Raw genomic sequence first — 20,954 nt, forward strand, 5'->3', positions numbered from 1 at the left:
TTAAAATAGGCTACATGATCACAATTAACGTCTCTTAAATCCGATGTCGAGTTTACGTTTAGTAATCCTAAATAATCTGACAGCTGGATGTGCCACGTTCAGATAGGCTATTGTGGGAAAAACCCGACAGCCAGCTAGCATGCAGTCAACGTTTTACATGGCTCAGTCAGGTTGTTTTGTGGAAGGCTAACCTACGTTACATGCAGATGATGACATGACGTTTTATCAAGCTAGATGAATGATGGACATAAAGCACAATTATAGAGGTCTGATCTTCAGACCGCTAGAAAAGTGCTTTTTCTTATGCTGATATTCTCCGACCCAACTGTTTCCACTGTCAATGTGCACCAAACCTCTGCACATGAGGAGGAGACATGTAGGGCAGGCTGATCATCTCTGACTGATACCTAGGCTACAGGTTTAAAAACTAGCAAGGCATTTTCTCATAATTTCCTTTCAATTAAGATGAGGAGCAGCCACAAACCACACATGAGGAAAATGTGGATCAGGAGACATTTAGGGCAGGTAGGCACAAGGCTGATCATCTCTGATGTATGATTAATAGGTAGGCCTACATGTTCAAAACCTAGCACACTATATCATACTGTACACATAGTCAAGGTAGTATAAAATAAAATATTAATAATAGGCCCAATTATGACAATAATACTTCTAGGCCTACTACTACTACTGCTACTAATAATAAGTAATAATAATAGCCTAATAATAATAATAATAATTTGTAGCCTACTGGTAATTATGTAATTACACAGATGACGAGTTTAGGGCATCAGCTGTGTTCAGAGAGCCAGAGCAAAAGTCAGATGATGTCAGGGAAGACTGTGAAAGCACATAAAGGAGAGATGAGCATGAGGATGAGAGGAAAAAGAGGATGACCTCAGATGTTGAGATGGAGGGTTTGGCAGAATCAACAGATTTAGATTTTTTTTAACTGAGGTTGGCTAATCTCACAGATCCAGCTCATGTGCAGAGCAACAATCTTAAATATGACCAGAACTTAATCAGATTCTGCATCTCAGTTGGGCCTTGTCATCCCATGGTGAAGTTTCCTAAAAATTCTGCTGGCCGCTCATTGTTGATGCTTTTTTTTGGGTTGGGTTTTTGTTTTTTTTGGGTTGGGTTGCCCCTTCTTCAGGTTGGGCAACTGCCCTTCTAGGGCCCAATTCGAAACGGGAGGCAGTGACTCGATGACTCTCCTCCTACATAAACAGGTCACTGATCAGATAGGTGAAGTTAGCTGATGAGGCAGCCGTTACGAACGGCACTAATGAGTGCGCTGCCTTGCGCATTTGATGTTACAGCGATTCTATGGCGGGAGTTACGTTCATCACGTTAGCGCTTAGCTTACGCATGCTATTTGAACGGTGAATGATCGTCAGACGGCGGAATCGTAAAATAGGCTATACATAGATCTAGCGACAGCATATTTAGATACTACAATGTTGATTTATCCATTCGATTTTCAATATCTACATACATAAGTGTCAGAATAAAGAGTATGATAAGGTAGTAGCTTGGGTAGTAGCCATGTTTGTTTTTCAGGTTTCCGTTTGAGAGGGAGGTGGCACACAGCATGTTGGGTACCAAGGCAGCGAAGTCAGCATCTGATGCTGACCTCAAATATCCCCGTTACGCCCACAAATGCAGTCAACTGCCGAGGGAGGAAATAAAGCAATTTTTCGTTTTGATCCACACTTCATGACTCGATGTCCAGTTAGCTCACTGGAAGGACAGCTGCCTTCCCTGTTTCGAATTGGGCCTATATTCCTGTGCACGTCCCTGAGGCTTGACCTCCTTGTGGCCAAGGTTCAGAGAAGGGGCCCAGTCAGGATCGCACTCCATCATTTCATATGCCGGTTTGCCTACAAAGTAACCTAATTAGTTGCAATGGAGGTTGATATCCTTACTTTACAACTGGTTTCAGCATCAATGCATTCATAACTCAAAGCGACAGTACACCAACAACTAAAAACGCCGTAGTTAAGTGATCTCGTTGGTCACGCCATGACAACAAATCATCCTAGCACTAGTCATGTTATGCTAGTGACCATCGTCAACCAGGAGTTTTAGACACATCAAGTAACCAGGCAATCGTCTCAACAGTGCAGAGTTGTTACTTACCTTTATTAAAATGTTGTGAACAAACATAATGCGGTCTCGAAGGTGATGTCGGACCTCCGTACCGCTGCTATCCACACCATCCGTCTCCGTTTGGTAATGTCTGACACCCGAGGCGAACTGAATGTTTTCCACGCAGGTATACGATGTAAAGAAATGGCGTGGGTTTTCGCCATCACGTCTATGGGCCCGGTAGTTATTGCCGACAACATAACAACTAAATGGCATTTTGGTCTTCGCATTTGGTCTTCTTCATTTTGGTCTTCGCACTCGTTGTAACTCGAAAGTAATGACTGCAAACCCAAAATGCTTTGCGGTTGTCGATGGTGATTACGTAACATTGGCAATCTCTATTGGAAACTGTCTAACTTTCCTTTGCTATTCACACCAAGGACATAGCGAATTGGCTCCACAAAATCCAGGTTCTCCTTACTAAACTGTACTGATCTGTACTCAGATTGCACATATTCAAACGCTCAGTCAAAAACAGTTTCATCTGATAGTAGATTGTCCAATTCCTCATGGTTTTTTAAATATAAAACCCGACTGATCCAAGTGGAATTTAATGAGATCCGTGTAATGTTGCACTATTTATTATTTATTTAGAATTTGTCCCAATCCATAAATGTAGGCACGAGTATTATTTTTGGTAATTGTTATGATATACCCTCTTCAAAAGGGTATTTTGGGAGATTCTTATAGGTAGGTCAGACTTAACAACAACAGACGGCTTGTCATTATTTTCAGTTTTTCAGACGGCTTGCCACTTTTCCCCCGTAAATCGGCTACGTGATTGGTTTAAAACGGTCACATGGTGTCCAGTGACGTAAAAATCGTCATTCCCTACAGAGGATAAGATTTCTTACTAAAATGTCACCGTTTTAATTACGTGCATGATTACATGAAGCGGACATTTCACGGTAAGTTGAACATAGCTTTGGTCGTTTCATCATCTAATGGACCTGCTGTTCGGAAGCTGTGGAGCGAGGCTGAACGAAAAGGGCTGTCACCCTACGGACTACTAGAGGGAGTTTAAAGAGACTATTGGTTTCAGTACAATGCAACAGCTGGGTCTTTATAGCACATTATTATTACCAAGACACACCACATAGATATGCACACCACCCATGAAAGTTTGAGTAAAAAAAGAAAATAAAAGTTATGTTATTAAGGTACGTTATGAAGGAGTTATATGAAGGATAAATTATAAGTATAAGTATATCAAATATATGTGTTAAAAGAGCCATAAATATGTGACAGGTCTAGCTCATGGAGATACTGCAGGAGGCTGGGTTGGTCTAATCTGTATATTTATTTTCTGGAATGATAAGGTGGTACACAAACACGGGATACAGGATTAAGACAGGTTACAGGGCTACTTCGGTCAACGTCGTGACATCCTCCAGGCGTGTTCTTAATAAATAAAATAAATATAAGGTGTGTGTGTGTATGAAAACGCTACAGTAGGCTACTTTATACTGCACATGACATAGGTTCCATTAACATTACGTAGCCAACATAAAACAATAAATACCGGGGCTACTCTTAAATATGTGGGGTTACACAGAGGGATACAATGACATCGGAGACGCATAACAATAGACAGGGGTAACATAAAGTGATCGTATAGTGGTTAAATGGTTGGGGATACATAACGTGACAGTAATCTCAATAGAGAATGGGATACAGACATAACAGTGAATAGGATACAGTGACCAGCTTTTAGTTATACAAAAGATACATGAACAAATTAACGATATCGTCAATGAATACAGGGTTCAGTGGATGCCGCGAGACATGAGAGAGCAGCTCATAACTGACTCGCTAGCATCCTGAATTAGCTTAACTAGCTTGAAGCTGATAAAACCGAAGCTTCATAACAATTACATAAAATAAATAAAAGACACAATAGTACAATCGATACAAACAATGAAATTACCTGCAATGATAGGTGGTACACAAACAGGGATACAGGATTAAGACAGGTTACAGGGCTACTTCGGTCAACGTCTGGAAGGGGAGTCAGATCAAAACAATGTCAAAAACGGTATCAAACTGCTATTCATATGTAATAAAAAGGTGCTGAACATATCTGTTTTCTATCCTACCTGTATTACACGAAAATACAGGATTAATACTTATATCTGAGACTTTATATCTTTAACAGTCTCAGACTGCTCATGAAAGCAACCTACCGTGACATCCTCCAGGCGTGTTCTGAAGTAGCCACGCAACGTACCACCTTATCAACTCACGAGAGCTACCAATAGAGGGCGCTCTCGTACCATTTATGATAATTTTACAACGAACACAGATGTACTCTGTTACACATATTCAGATCCAGACCAGCTCCAGACCTGACTCAAGTATCAGCTGATACAATGTTAGCTTTATATTATAGACAGTGTATCAAAATAGCTATGGGAGGCTGCAGCACAGGGCTCGCTGATAGACTTTTTACCTTTTTACCAAGCTTTTTACCATAGCGAGCCGCCACAGACGAGCCAATGATGACCTTCCCATCATCTGCATACACTTGGCTCACAACTGGCTGCTCAGAATGAATGTTCTGAATCCGGATAACCTCAGTGGGTTATTGAAGGCAAATTTGGCGCCGTTGGGGTGACACCCCAACCACAGATCACCCGTCTAAGTGTCCACCTCAACGTTGTCACAAAGGGAACCGACATCAATGGACTTTATGGGCACCAACACGTCTTTCTTCTGTATTTCCAAAACATCAATTTCATGGTCAAGGATGTCAGACACGTATCTGTGATCTGGAGAGATGTTGATGCCGTTAGCGGAGTTGAAGCCCTCGGCCACCACCTTGACCAGTGTTGCCAGATTGGGCTGGTTCCCGCCCAATTGGGCTGCTTAGGATGGCCGTGTGCGGGTAAAAATGGCATTTATCAGAAAAACCCGCCCACTTTTTGCCATAGAAATCAATAGAATTGGGCGGGATTTTGTGCTTCTACGCAGGTTTTGAACATTTTTTGGGCTGGAAATCATCAGCCTCATCTGGCAACCCTGACCTTGACTTCAGTACACCACATCACACTAGGCCAGCCCAATAATGGTCACCAAAGCCTTCACCCCCTCGTTGGAACTGTACGCATCGTTGGTGGCGTAGAAGCTATTCACTCCCACCGCCACAATATGATTCACATTGTGCAAGAGATCGTGTTTAATGGTTCGGAGGTGCAAAAGGGAATTCTTCTCCTCGACGAACTGAAAGATCTCCACTTGGCTTGCATGATGAGGATGATTAACAACAAACAAGTAAATAGCACCATCATTCTCATCCCTGAAAAAAACTGATGCCGTGTGGGTTAAAAGTAGTGAAGTCCAAGTTCCCTTCTATGACAAGTGGCACAGGCCTCAGGTCGGGAGACAGTAGATCCAAGGTGTAGATCTTTCCAGGGTCGTCAGAGTAAGATGGCAGCCCTGGATACTTCAGACCTGAGGATGGTGATATCTTCAGCTCCAAATTCCATGTCCTCAAGCAGTTGACACTTTGGAAGGTGGTTTTGTGTGAGTTCACGAGAGGCAAGTGTCATGTTATTTAGTGCGTAAAGTCGCCGACCGATAAACACAGCAAGCACCAAAACAGCCGTTGTCAATATGGCCAATTTCCCCATACCAGTCGGTGCGTCTCTCCGTCCCTCTGTCCAGGAATAGAAATGACTGTACTTGGGCCATACTAGAAAATATTACTTTATTACCTAGTAAACTATCATGAAAAGGTCCAACTTGGCAATAGGCGACACAGTTTCAATGAGCAGCATAGTTGTAGTACCTTTTTTGACCATTTCCTGCACAGAGTGCCTTTAAATCTGGAAGTCCATGGGTTGTTTGAGCATCATCATCTTCTACGCTACCGAGCTGGTCGCTGTCATTTTCATTAGGCCGAGATGAAATTGGACTGTCAAAACAACTGACTTCATTTTTCCGGCTGAGGGCATCCCTATGTTTCCTGTAAATATGTGTTCTGAAGCCAGATATACTTCTGTAACTTTTCGTGCATCCTTGTATGTTGCACACAATGCGAAAATTTGGCAAATGATGATGTTGCAGTTGAAGGTGGTGTAGATATTTTGTGAGATGAAACTTCACAACGTTGCAAACTGGGCATTTGAAAAATGTTTCCATGAGTCATACCTCTAAACACTTCTTTACTTAAATGTATAGACTGGAGCCATTTGCACACATCCTCCACATCCCAGTGCTCAGTCATCTAAAACAAGAGAGGAAAAAAACAGGAACAACATTATTTAAAATTCAGAACACTTTGTTATGCCAATGGGTCTAGTTTGCACATCAGACTAATAAATAGGCCTCCTTCCCTGCTTAGACATATCAACGCCACCTAATTATGCCTTGGGCTATTATCATCCCCAGACCTCTCTTAATCGGAGTGACATGGCAGTCTGGCAGGGTAGCATGTCATTTTTCCGACACCCCTTTGGTCCGATTCGTCAATATTCCGAAAATTTCCCCTTAATCCAACAGCCCACTAACTCGAAATAATTAAATGAAACCCTTTCCTCCCGACAGCTCAATGTTCCGACCAATGGCTGTTTGGGGTTGGTCGTCATCCCAGGTCGTATGTCCTGCTTTTCCCGGTGCCAAGTAGACTGCAGCTGCATGTAGTAGAGCGGCTACAGGAAAAATCGTGCAAATTATGATACAAGCGTGAAATTCGGCAAGTATGTGCTCAAGACCCATACGATCAAATCTACCCGATTGGCCACTTGAAATGGCGGCCATTTTCCAAGATGGCCGCCAAAAAAGACACCAGAAATTGATTTATTGCATGTAATTGACCTTGTAAATTATGATACAAGTATGAAATTCAACATATATGTGCTCAAGACCAATACAATCAAATCTACCTGATTGGCCACTTCAAATGGCGGCCATTTTCCAAGATGGCTGCCAAAAAAGACCCCAGAAATAGATTTATTGCATAGAATTGACCTAGAAAATGATGATACAGGCATGAAATTCAACATGTATGTGCTTAAGACCAATACGGTCAAATCTACCTGATTGGCCAATTGAAATGGTGGCCATTTTCCAAGATGGCCGCCAAAAAAGACCCCAGAAAGTGATTTATTGCATAAAATTGACCTACAAAAGTATGATACAAGCATGAAATTCAACATGTATGTGCTTAAGACCAATACGATCAAATCTATCTGATTTGCCATTTGCAATGGTGGCAATTTTCCAAAATGGCCACCATGAAAGAATCTAAAAATGGATTTGTTGCACAGAATTGAGAAAGGAAATTATGATACAAGCACAACCAAGAAATTTGGCAGTTATGTGCTTAAGACCAACTCAATACATTCCAAGTAATTTTCCAGTTTAAATGACGGCGATTTTCCAAGATGGCCGCCAAAAAATACCATAGAAATGGATTTGTTGCACAGGATTGATCAAGCAAGTTATTATACAAGCATCAATTTTGGCATGAATGTGCAAAAAAAAAACAATACAATCAAATCTTCCTGACTCGCCACTTAAAATGGAAGCCATTTTATAATATGGCCACAAAAAGGCTGAATTTAGCCCAAAGGTGAGCAAAAAAATTATGATACAAGTATGTAATTTTGTGTGTTTGTGCTTAAGAGCAATAGGCCTATAATCAAATCCACTCATTTGCATTTTAAAGATGGCCATCAAAGAAGACACTAGAACTTCATTAATTGCAATTAATCTAGCAGATGTGGCCCAATGTTAACATTCACTGTTTGAATTTCCAATGATTTCATCATAGAAGGAAATACAATCAAGCAAAAAGGCACATAACTATAGGCTACCAAGGGTAACCCCGGCTCTCTGAGGCATATGAACCAGACATCTCACTATGGGTAACGCCCGCGACCATTTGCCAAAACTTGATTTCAATCTTGCCGTCATGCCAATGAGCTGCACAGCTGGGGATCCCGCCCCCTCGGGGACAAATCCGAGGTACGTTGGGCTCTGAGCTTCAATCTGAGGCAACTAGCCTTTGAGCTTGTGGGTGAGTGTAGCAATCTAGTGAGATGTCTCGTTCATCTCCCTCAGAGAACCAGAGTTACCCTCGGTAACCTATAGTTCTCTTTCTGTCGAAACACTCGACATCCCACTATGGGTATTGAAAAACTCCCGATTGAGTTGCCTTTACCTAGAATGCGCAAACAAAAGCTTGGCCGGGGCACAGACCATTCTCCTGCCGATGCCCAGAGCTGTTGAAGGCGAAGAGGCAGCGTCCATCAGCAGTGATAAGTATCATGCTCACCCAACGCGCAGCTCGAGACGCAACAGCCACCCAAGGGCCCAGGGTCTTAGTTCCGAACCCGAAGAAGAGAGGCTAGGCACCAGGCGCACAAAGGCAGCGTCCGGACATCCAATACCACGGAGAGCACGCAGTGGAGGGAACCCAGGGCACGGAAACCACCCGTCTGGGTGTAACCGATGTGCAGGTGGAGCCCACAGAGGTGTAGTGAGGCCCCCAATATCAAGTGGTATTCCCCAATAGCAAACCAGGCCTTGGCACAAGGGGGAATTTCCAGAATGTTCAGTACACAACATCTGCAGGTGCAACCGTGCTGGCAGAAAAGACCATTCTCTATCAGGGCCGTAGGTCCACGTTGTGGACGGAGAACCTAGTAGCAACCACCACCACAGCAAGCTGGCCAAGCCAGCCCCGATAGATACCCGTTTGAGGGCACACACTATGGTTCCTGAAGTCCAAGGGGGACATCAAAGATACACTTCCCCTCGATCATGCATCCTGGTCGAGCAGGGGCCTGAGATACTTCATTGGAGAAGTATGGTCTAGCTAACCACGGTCGCCCTACCCAGGGACAGCACTCCAGGCAGCACAATTGACACTCACGCTCCTGCTGAGCGAATGAGACACACACAGTAAGGGGTGACCGACCCAAGGGAGACACGTGTAATGCGTCCTATTAGGAGAGGCGAGGATCCAGGTGGTCTTGACACGATCAGCCTTCTCACCCTCGGGTAGAGGGCGCAACTGACTAGAGAAGTTGCGTTCCACAGAATGTTCCACAGCCTCTGGGAGGAGGCTCTTATCTTTGAATGTTCCAGGCTGACAAGCCAAAGCCATTATGTGATAGCTAAATCAAACATGTTAATGTCAAAATAAACTAAATTAAAGCAAATAAACTAAATTCATGACAATGCTTGTTTTTGGTGTACCTTTTGTTTAACAGCAATATCGAGAGAACCACGAATTGCCGTTATTGACATATTATTACCGCAGTGTCATCGTATTATTAGCATCTCATAACCTTCGGGGTGTGGGGGGGGGCACTGCCTCCATTGATATTGAATTAAGAACTGGCATTAGCATGTCATCACCATGCTATTTGTGTGTCATACTGTGAGTGGCTTATGTGTCATTGCAGAATATTTTTAATATCTGTATCAGTTCATCATCCATGCTAACATATTCAAGGAGAGTGAACAACTATTTCCACCAAATTTGCAATATGCACATATGACATTTGCAAATTTCTAGGGTCTTTTTGGCAGCCATCTTGGAAAATGGCCAGCATTTTAAGTAGCAAATAAAGTAGACTTGATTGTAGGCCTATTGGTCTTAATCGCATACAAACCGATTTTCATCATAAATTGCTTGGACAATTCTGTGCAATAAAATATTTTCTAGGGTCTTTTAGTTTTTTGGCAGCCATCTTAGAAAATGGCCGCCATTTCAAGTGAGTAATTGGGTAAATTTGATTGCACTGGTCTTAAGCACATACATGTTGAATTTCATGCTTGTATCATAATTTGCTAGGTCAATTCTATGCAATAAATCAATGTCTGGGGTCCTTTTGGCGGCCATCTTGGAAAATGGCCACCATTTCAAGTGGCCAATCTAGTAGATTTGATCGTATTGATCTTAAGCACATACATGCTGAATTTCATGCTTGTATCATCATTTTCTAGGTCAATTCTATGCAATAAATCAATTTCTGGTGTCTTTTTGGCAGCCATCTTGGAAAATGGCCGCCATTTCAAGCGGCCAATCAGGTAGATTTGATCATATTGGTCTTGAGCACATATATGTTGAATTTCATACTTCTATCATAATTTTCAAGGTCAATTCTATGCAACAAATCCATTTCTGGGGTCTTTTTTGGCAGCCATCTTGGAAAATGGCCGCCATTTCAAGTGGCCAATCGGGTAGATTTGATCGTATATGTCTTAAACACATACATGTTGATTTTCATGCTTTCATCATAAATTTCTAGGTCAATTCTATGCAATAAATCCATTTCTGGAGCCCTTTTTGGCGGCCATCTTGGAAAATGGCCACCATTTCAAGTGGCCAATCAGGTAGATTTGATTGTATTGGTCTTAAGCACATACCTGCCAAGTTTCATGCTTGTATCATAATTTGCACGATTCAAGCCAAATTGGCCTTGTAGCCGCTCTACTAATGGCTGCGACGAGCACATAGATGCCGTCTGAGTCGGTCTTGCTGTGCCCTTACCAAAACCACCCCTAAACATTCATGCATTCATTAATGCAATGTTGCCAAGTTTTACAAATGTGCCCTACCCAAAACCATTCCTAACTCTAACCTGTCAATAGGCTATTGCAATGTTTCTGAGTTTCAAATTTGTGCCTTGACCAAAACTTTCCCTAAACCTAACCTGTCACAGACAGCAGCATGACCACTGCGCAGGCTTCAGAGATGACGGTGATCTAAAGCAGCTTTTGGTCGGAACATTGGACTGTCGGGACAAAGGGTTTCATTTAATTGGTAAAAAGTTATCTGAGACTAAGTGCTGTAGGATCAATGGGAAATGTTCGGAACATTGACGCATCGGACCAATGGTGCGTCGGAAAAATGAGCGGACCCCGCTCTGGCAGTCGGGTTAGATATGCTGACACATTTGCCCCTAACCAACTTCTGCTCGAGGTGCTAGCCAGTGTTCGTTTTGGGTCGGGTGTTAATACCCAATCCCATCCACGAATCTTTTCACTGTGCCATGGGCGCGTAGTGTTGTGTTCTCTTCTCACAGGGTATATACACCAATCTTGAAGTCAAATTTACTACCATTTAATACCCTTTTTCACTACCTTTAGATTTTTTTCACGACACTCCGATGCGAGTATTAACAAGACATTTTTTGTTATTTCTACCTCCTTAACATTACATTACACTTTAGTTTTTTTGCAAAAAGACGCCCGAAAGGGAGCAGTGCGGTGGGACGGTACCATGCTCAGGGTACCTCAGTCATGGAGGAGGATGGGGGAGACCCCCCCCACCAACCTGGCAGGTTGGCAACCTGACGCCCTAACCGCGTACCCATGACTGCCCTCAGATACAGAATCAATCATTTTTTTGTCAAAATGGTACAACTAAAAAAAATAATACCTAGTTTTTCAAAAAATAATACCTTTTGAGCAAATTTACTACTTTTAAGGCCATTAAATTTTGGCTTTTTAATTTATCACCTTTTAATACTTTTTAAAACCCTGCATACACCCTGTCTCACTTAACGGCGTGTTTTTTATTTTGTTTACAATAGACGAGACTTTCTAATGCTACAAACCCCAACTCCGATGAAGTTGGGACGTTTGGTAAACAGTGAATAAAATCAAAATGCTATCATTTTCAAAACATTCAATCTATTCATTAGGTGGAGACTAGTGAAAAGACAACATATTAAGTGTTAAAACTGAGAAAAAATATTGTTTTGGGGGACATATGTAGTCATTTCTAATTTGATAAATCCAACACGTCTCAAAAGAGTTGGGACGGGGACAATAAATGGCAGCAAATGTCGAGGAAGACTAAAAACAAAACAAAAGACAACACTTAACAGTTAAATACATTAACCGATGAGATGATTTTATATTAAAAAACAGTGTTAATTCCTATCTTGGACATGATTTCACCAGCTTAAATGGTGGGTGTATTCCTTGTCATGTTTTGCAATGTTTTCCTTTCTGTAGTGCTTACAGTGTGACAGGTCTTGACCAAAAACCCACCATTTTATCACCTGCTGGTCCTTATTATGGTGCCAAACTGTTAAGTTAAAACATAGTAGAGAATGCAATTTGACCTTACTATGTGGCAGTAATCGAAGATCTCCCTTCAAAATATAATGCATGAGTGGCTTTTCATGCTGTTTAAAACCCATCTATACCATTCAGCACTGTATTTAACTCTACAGATGAGTGAGAACATCTTAACCAATGCACTACTGCACCCGCATGCCATCATGGAGGCTGACTTTTGAAGCTAGCACTAACACAAGTTGGATGGTCCATTTTTACTGTAGCACAGGATGTGCAATCCTCTATTATTGTCAAAAAGAATGGACTTCTACAACTTCTGCTGACTTCTGTAAGCAAAGGACAGTTTCCCATGTCTTCTGGGTCTATTTCAAGTGAGCTCAGGTGCTTAGGAGAATGTTACACCCCTGTATCATTTTCATGTATTAAGCATTCTTAATATGGTCAATTTTCAATAGCTCTAATTCCTGGAGTGCTAGAGTGAGACTACAGCCAATATATATTTCATGATGTCATGAACCTATACAATGATTTTATTAACAAAAATATGTCTTATATACACTCAATCGTGGTAAATCAAAGGGAATTCAAAAATGTATGTAATAACTATGGTAATTATTCCCTTTGCATCTTTAATTCTGAGTGACTCAGCCTCTCTGTGATGATCTTATACCTGGACACCTATATTGTCCGTCAGTACAATTCATTTTGAAATGTTCTTCTTTGTTGTTTTATCTTATTTGGATGTTTACTAAATTTCACTGATCCCCGTCCCAACTCTTTTGAGACGTGTTGGATTTATCAAATTAGAAATGAGTACATATGTCCCCCAAAACAATATTTTTTCTCGGTTTTAACACTTAATATGTTGTCTTTTCACTATTCTCTATCTAATGAATAGATTGAATGGTTTGAAAATGATAGCATTTTGATTTTATTCACTGTTTACCAAACGTCCCAACTTCATCGGAGTTGGGGTTTGTACATGGCAACTGGCAAGACTTGGAGGGAAGCCCCACAGAACCTACACTATAAAAATAGTCCGTAATGTTGGCTAATGTTATCTCTGTGAAATCAACTAGTGTTTCGTTACACAGACTCGGTGTAGGCTACTTGTGGAATTGTGTTCTCCCTATGCTGGTGATTATTTATTTAATGAGACATATCGTAGCATCTGGCAAACATCGATGGTACAGGCTAACCACTTTGACTAGCCGTCACCCCATAACGGGATAAACCCCACATACTACGTTAGCGTATGCCATCTTAGTGAAATCAACTACAAACTCTGTGTAGGATAGACTACCTTTTTATCTAGGCTACATCTCTGATGAAAGGCTGCTGCCGTTGAAAAGGTTAGTTGGAAATCAAATAATCCTTCTCCAGCGTGAAATACCACCTTTCTATCAGAAAAAGGTTCTATTTCTGCCTCTTGAACACTCAGGGCCAAAACATACCAAGGCGGAACGGAACGGTCGCAGGACGGACGCGGTCTTTCTGCTTAGTTTTGGCCGGCGTGCTTTTCTCTTCCTTGCACACTGACAGCGTCGGCGTGCGCGGCCAGTCCAGTTAGCATGCTACTTTGCCATTCATTTGAATGAGACACCGCCGGTCGCCGGCGTGAAAAATACGCTCGAGTTCTATTTTCCAAATGCAGCGCGGCGCGGAGCCGGCTGACGCCCGACTACCGCCGGTTGGTGTGTAAGGACAGATAGGTTTCAATGTATTTTCACTGACGCCGGTAAAAAACGTGGCCGTTCCGCGACGCTTTACCGCCTTGGTGTGTAAGACCCCTTATGGTGCTATATAGAACCTACAAGAACCCTTTTTATTAAGAGTGTAGTGTGTGTGTGTGTGTGCTGTCTCTCAATGACCTGTCTTCCTCTTAGTAGGGGATCCTGACATGTCTGTCTACAACAGCATGGACCCATCAGCTTCCTGCCTCTATATTCTTAACAACACAACACTGTATACAGAGTATATGTGGTACACATAATGAATAATGACAGGCAGTCAAAACATAACTTTTAAAAATAGAGTAACTAAAATGCAGCGAGAAATAATGGACACAAATATCCACTTAGTCAGAAACGAGCTGAAGCACTCGCACACACACACTTACTCACACTCTCACAAAGAGTGTTAACTTCGTGCTGTGACTGCAAGTTTATTATATACGCTGCGTGGCTATTACCATGAACACATTAAGGTGCTATTGTCCTTCGAGATGAGCACGGAGCGCTTCACGCTGACAGCCTCAGGGTGGTGTGTGTGTAGTAGAATAGTGAAAGGCACGCTCGCGTGTGTGTAGAGTAGAATAGTGAAAGGTTTGTGTGTGGCGTAGAATAGGTAGGTGAGGTGTGTGTGTGTGAGTGTGGAGTAGAATAGTGAAAAGCAGACAGTTTGTAATGGTCACTTCACTTATGAATGTAATTATCATATTGATGGGAAGGTGGCACAACATCCGTTTGCACCATTGCAATCTGTCTCCCTCTGTCTGCGCGTGTGTGTGAGTGTGTGTCACTCCAACTCAATCTTGTTTGTGTTTTTACACTGAAATTAGTACACACAGATAAGCACTGCAGGTGGAAAGAGACGGCACATGCACACCAAGAAGAAGAGGACGTGCCACAACGCTGTTCGACGAGGTAATTCTAATTAAACCATTGCTACCCCCCCCCCAATTCACTCACAGACAGACAGACAGACAGACTGATTGATAGGATGCAAACGATTAATCGACTTTAATCGATCAATAAGTTAATCGATTAAAAAACATTAATCGACAATTCAACTGACAAGAGACCCAGATATAATGGGCATGTGAAGAGTGTGTGTGAAAAGGGGTGTACATAGTGGGAATATTTAAATCACCTTTGGGTTAAGTAATTGAAATAGAATTAACTGAAATGTGGTAAATTATCTCAATTTTTTATTCAAATTTTTAGATTTAGTTATTTTTTTTCTTCGCGAAACATTCAGATTTCGGTAGGAAAATGCCGCTCAGCAATTAATCGGAAGTCGATCGATAAGGCTATCAACTAATGATTAATGAATTCATCGATAATTTTCATCCCTAGTAGATAGATTAGATAGATTATTTCTGCCCTCTAGAATGGAATTTATTACACTGCCCACAGAGGTCGCCATCGTGCTGGAACATCTGGAGTACAAAAACACCTACGCTCGCCTCCTCAGTACGCTCCCTACAGTTCAGCATTCAACACCATCCGGCCCTACAAACTCCGCCATAAACTCCACCAACTGGGTCTCAACACCACCCTGTGCAACTGGACTGTGGACTTTCTCACCAACCATACTCAGATGGTCAGAGTGGGCAACAACATCTCCGCTCTGTCCATTAACACCGGCGCGCCACAGGGGTGCGTGTTAAGCCCTCTGCTCTACACCCTGTTCACACATGACTGCTCTGCCTCCTCTCCCTCCAATCTGATTGTCAAATTCGCGGACGACACCACCGTCCTGGGCCTCATCACCAACAGCGACGATGGGGATTACAGGGCAGAGGCCTCTGGCCTCATGGTGTGACAGCAACAACCTTGCTCTTAATACCAAAAAGACCAAGGAAATGATTGTGGACTTTAGGAAGAAACAGCCAAAGAATCACAAACCCCTCTCCATCGGGTCAGAGGTGGTGGAGAGTCAGTACTTTTAAATTTCTGGGAGTGACCCTGGCGGTGGACCTGTTCTGCGGCAGTCACATCGCCTCTGCTGTTAGGAAGGCCCAGCAGCGCCTTTTCTACCTGTGGAAGCTGAGGAGCTACCACATCCCCAGACCACTGCTGGTGAACTTTTACAACTGTCCCATCAGCAGTGTTCTTTGTTATAGAAGTCTGTTGTTCAGATCTTCAATGCAATCTGATAATGTCGTGCTGGAATGATTATGACAGCCAGCTGCTTGACTCAATAGTGAAGGTGCTGGATTACAGATATGGAGGTTGGGAGTTTTCTCTAGTCTCTCTCTCTCTCTCTCTTGCAGCACGTGGGCCAGAGGAGGTTCTCAGGAGATACAATCTAGTGATGAAGGCCTACAAAAAAGGCTCAGTGCAGAGGGCCTGCGATAGCGTTGCTGAAAACAGGAATACAGTAGTTAACACTGGTGTTACAGCCGAGTTGTACATTGCGTCCACGCCAATGTCTTATCCTGAGGTTATTCGCCCTGCTGGGAAATATTTCCCTATGTATAGTTTTCACAATTTATCTTTTTCTGCATCTCTCTTTGGCCAGAGGAGGTTGTAGGGAGATACAGGCTGGTAATGAAGGCCTACAAAAAAAAGGCTCACTGCAGAGTGCCTGCGACAGCGTCGCTGTTAACAGAAACACTGTAGATAATACTGCAGTGATCGCTGAATTGTACATTGCCTGCCCTGATGTTGTACATTGCCTGCACTCATGAAACTAAGAGGGCCGGCCGAAAAGCTCAGTGAGCTTTGTGCTCTTGCAGAGCGTTTATTGACAGAAGTTATGAAACCGGCCAAAAAATAGACAGCTTTAAGGAGTCAGGTCGGCTTTTGCCAATTAAAAAATTAGTGCATGGTAAACATCAGGGCAGGCAATGTCTGTTGAATGTGCACGCGCACACACAAAATAGCTAAATACCACTAAAATCCTGGGCATTGTAACTTCAGTTATTTAGCTTCTTTTTTTTTTAAAACTAAATATTACTTATTTTTGACGTCTAATCCCTGTAACTGAACGTGTCCGGAGCATTGCGAGTCCGAGAGGTTTGCGGGCTGCCTTTCACACTGCACAGTCAGCGTCCATGTTCTATCCGCAGGCAGCAGACATTCATTTTCAATGGAGACCGTTCATTGCATTCGATACAGAGTGGGGTTCTCCACAGTTGTGGGGATTGTGCACGAGGTGTGTGAGGCATTGTGGTCCTGCTTAAAGCCGGGCATACACTGTACGATATTTTCACTCGTGGGTCTTAAGCCTCTGCTCACACTGAACGATGGAATTTCACTTTTTAAAAGTTCACGACTCACGTCCTCACACTACACGAGCCAACAGTCGGATGCGAGCGAAATGCTTCCACCGTACGACGCGACAGGCAAGATTCCCCGGTCTGCAGAGGAGGGATCATGCGCACCTGAGGTGGAGATGAGGTCGCGCTCAACAGCGAATCGCACGGCCTTATTCATTTGTGCATGTGAAGTGTCAAATCGGGTCGTAGCACAGCTTTAACTGTGCGATTTACGCACGAGCCACGACCAGAATTTCAAACTGTTTTGATTTTCTTACGATCCTGCTGTTGCACGATCATGAGGCAAAATCGCTTGTCGTTACCCCATGTACACTGCACGATACGAGACTCACGATTGACCTGCGATTGAGCAAGAAATCGGCCCGACTCCCAAAAAGTCGTGCGGGGGCAAAATCGGGGCAAAAGTCGCACAGTGTAAGCCCAGCTTTAGTGGAGGAATACATGCCTTTCCCCAAGAGCAACACATGGAGAGCAATAGCTCAAGACTTTGAGACATTGTGTGGGTTCCCGCGCTGTTGACGGCAAACATGTCGTTATTCAGGCTCCTGTAAACAGTGGGTCTCTCTTTTACAATTATAAAGGCGACCACTCAATCGTTCTACTGGCAGTTGTCAATGCCAGGTATCGTTTTTTGATGATAGATGTGGGCGCATATGGAAAGAGCAGTGATGGTGACACACTTTCATCATCCACTTTTAGGAAAGTCCTGCGCAACAACACCCTGGATCTGCCACCAGACCATCCACTCCCAGGGACAGACAGGCCCATGCCCTATGTTTTTGTGGCAGACGAGGCGTTCCCCCTGCGTAACAACATGATGCGGCCCTATCCTGGGCAGAATTTGGCCCCCGAGGAGCGGGTTTTCAATTACCGGCTGTCAACGGCGCGCAGGATGGTGTGCCTTCGGAATTCTAGCAGCACAGTGGCGCATTTACAGGAGGGGCCTCACTGTCTCAGGATATTTTTTTAGCAGGGTATTTGTTCCTCCTGTTTAGGTGTAAACGCAACATGTGGATAAAAATAAATCCTCCATTGTAACAAATGCATTTCAGCCCCCTAAATAGGATATTTTTTTCTCCTGCTTTTTATACCTGGATTTTTAAATATCTGCTACGTGGAAACGGAGGGGCACAACCACTGCAACCAGGAGAAAAAAATATACACATATACTCATGAACGGGGTGACGTTTTCCATGTGCGTTACGCCCATTTGTGGGGGAAAACAACCCATGCATGTCAATTGGTGATGTTGGGGCTTAATAAAGGAAAGATGCAGACCTGTAGACCAGTGGTTCCCAACCTATGGGTCGGGACCCCCTTTATGGGTCGCCAAAGATCCACAGGGGGTCGCGGAGCCCTCTTGATTTTAAGGGGTTTCGTTTTAAATATATATAGCCCATGTTGAATAAAAGACAAAGCATATAACTAATAAATGCATAGTGCTACATTAAACATTATTCTATATTTGACCAAAGACGAATTGAGGAATAGAATAACTAAAAGAAGTTTTCGTAGGAAACGGAGGGCATCTTGTGACTCCGTCTCGTGCGGGCGCTCGCGTGGTTGGGTCACCAAAGCTTACAATAGTAAAAACATGGGTCCCTTAAGAAAAAGGTTGGGAACCACTGTTGTAGACAAGCATTATTCACACGCAACATGCCGAAAACGTGTTGTGTTGCTGGCTGTTCAAATAATATAGCCAAACAGTCGTGGCTGAAGCATGGACTGTGTTCATTTAAGCTGGGCTTACACTGTGCGACTTTTGCCATGATTTAGCACTCGCGCGACTTTTTGGGAGTCGGGCCGATTTCTTGCTCAATCGCAGGTCAATCGTGAGTCTCGACTCGTGCAGTGTACATGGGGTAACAACAAGCGATTTCGCCTCACGATAGTGCAATCGCGGGGTCGCAAGAAAATCAAAACTGTTTGATATCCAGGTCGTGGCTCGTGCGTAAATCGCACAGTTAAAGCAGTGCTACGACCCGATTTGACACTTCACATGCACAAATGAATAGGGCCGTGCGATTCACTGTTGAGCGCGACCTCATCTCCACCTCAGGTGCGCATGTTCCCTCCTCTGCATACCGGGGAAACATGCCTGTCGCGTCGTGCAGTGGAAGCATTTGGCTCGCATCCGACTGTCGGCTCATATAGTGTGAGGGCGTGAGTCGTGAGATGTGAACTTTTAAATAGTGAAATTCCATCGTGCAGTGTGAGCAGGAGCTTAATACCCACGAGCGAAAATATCGCACAGTGCATGTCCGGCTTTAGGCAAGCCGATGTAGCATGTAAGTTAATGAGACATTCTGTTTGTTTTCACCCATAAAGGGGCGTAACGCACATTTACGAGCAAAATACCCGGATGGCCGTTCATGAGCATAAAAATATCCAGCTACATGGAAACAGAAGAAACAGCTGAGAAGCTGGTCAAGGCGACATGCTGACTGCATAATTACATCAGGTGGGATAATGAACAAGAGGACCTGAGCACCCTGGCCTTCCTCCCGCCTGAGTCCTCAGCTGGGCTGCAAGGTCAGCAGCAGGACATCACAGGAAGCTATGACAAATCAGGGAGAAATTCACCAGCTATTTTTCCTCCCCTGTTGGTCGAGCAAGCTGGCTTGTTTTCATCTTCTGTTGTTTATTATGGAATGAAACTTGCTGTTCTTCAAAGCTCGAATCGTGAATCGAGTTTGGTATGTAAAAAAATCGAAGATATTTTTTTGAGGGGTGAATCGCCCAGCCCTAATTTTAGTGTCACTAGCCAATTTGGCAGGTAGATTATTATATGGTATGACATAAGAATAGCCTATATTCTGCCCTTTGTCCCTTGTGTATCAAGTGAAAAAATTAATATCAAGCTGTAGGACTACAACTCCCTTTGTAATTCACAGTTTGTTAATGCCATCTGTTGGCCACATTAGATAACAGATAACATTTAGGCCTAGGGGAAGAAAGGAATCACCGGAGCATCTTCAGATGTGGAAAATAACTAGTTTTATTGGGTTCACACGTCTTCTCTGCATTACCAAGTCCTTTCCCGAGACGCACTTATGCTCACCTCAATATCAGTGTCAGGCAATGGTTGGCTGGCTTCGAAATTTGAACTTGTCTCCCTCTCCCTAACATGGGGCTCCAGGAAGGACTGTATATGTATGTATTTCCACCTGTTCCGTGGACCACCTTCTGCCCCACTCCGCCTCTCCTTCTCCAGCCTCCTTTGCTTAAGGTACTCGTCCCTAAGGTACTTCCACTTCTTCTGGCACTCGGTCACTGACAACACAGTAACAGACATCGCATTGGTCTATTAGTAACCTCGCCCATCCCATTCTCACGGCAATAACAGCGTAGTAGTCTAGCGTAAGCATCTACGGTTGCTATGTTGACAGATGTTCGCTACATTAGCCTACGTTAATCTTACATTGCATCAGTTACTGAATTTCATCAGATAAAACGTATTCCGTTTCAGTTATTATTGGGCCTACTTAAATTTCTGTTCAATTACGTAGAGCGTTGAAGGCTATTATCAGAAGGGTTACGTGGCGCTATTCCGACATGTCGCTATTCCGACATGTCGCTATTCCGACGTTAATGTCTATTGTCGGAATACCGACACGTTTTCCACCGTCCGCCGATATTCCGACATCCCTAACCCTAACCCTGGGTCGGAATAGCGGCATGAAAAAGTGTCGGAATAGCGGCGTGTCGGAATAGTGTTATGTCGGAATAGAGGTTGCCCCCCTATCAGGAGGCTAAT

General features: G+C 43.4%; 1 pseudogene; it reads right to left on the reverse strand.

The window, feature by feature from the left end:
* Nucleotides 1-820: 820 nt before the first annotated feature.
* On the reverse strand, nucleotides 821-5,762 carry LOC134459607 (serum paraoxonase/arylesterase 2-like; annotated as a pseudogene).
* Nucleotides 5,763-20,954: the final 15,192 nt, after the last annotated feature.

This window comes from Engraulis encrasicolus, chromosome 12, assembly GCF_034702125.1.
Source record: "Engraulis encrasicolus isolate BLACKSEA-1 chromosome 12, IST_EnEncr_1.0, whole genome shotgun sequence".
NCBI classification, from domain to species: Eukaryota; Metazoa; Chordata; class Actinopteri; order Clupeiformes; family Engraulidae; genus Engraulis; species Engraulis encrasicolus.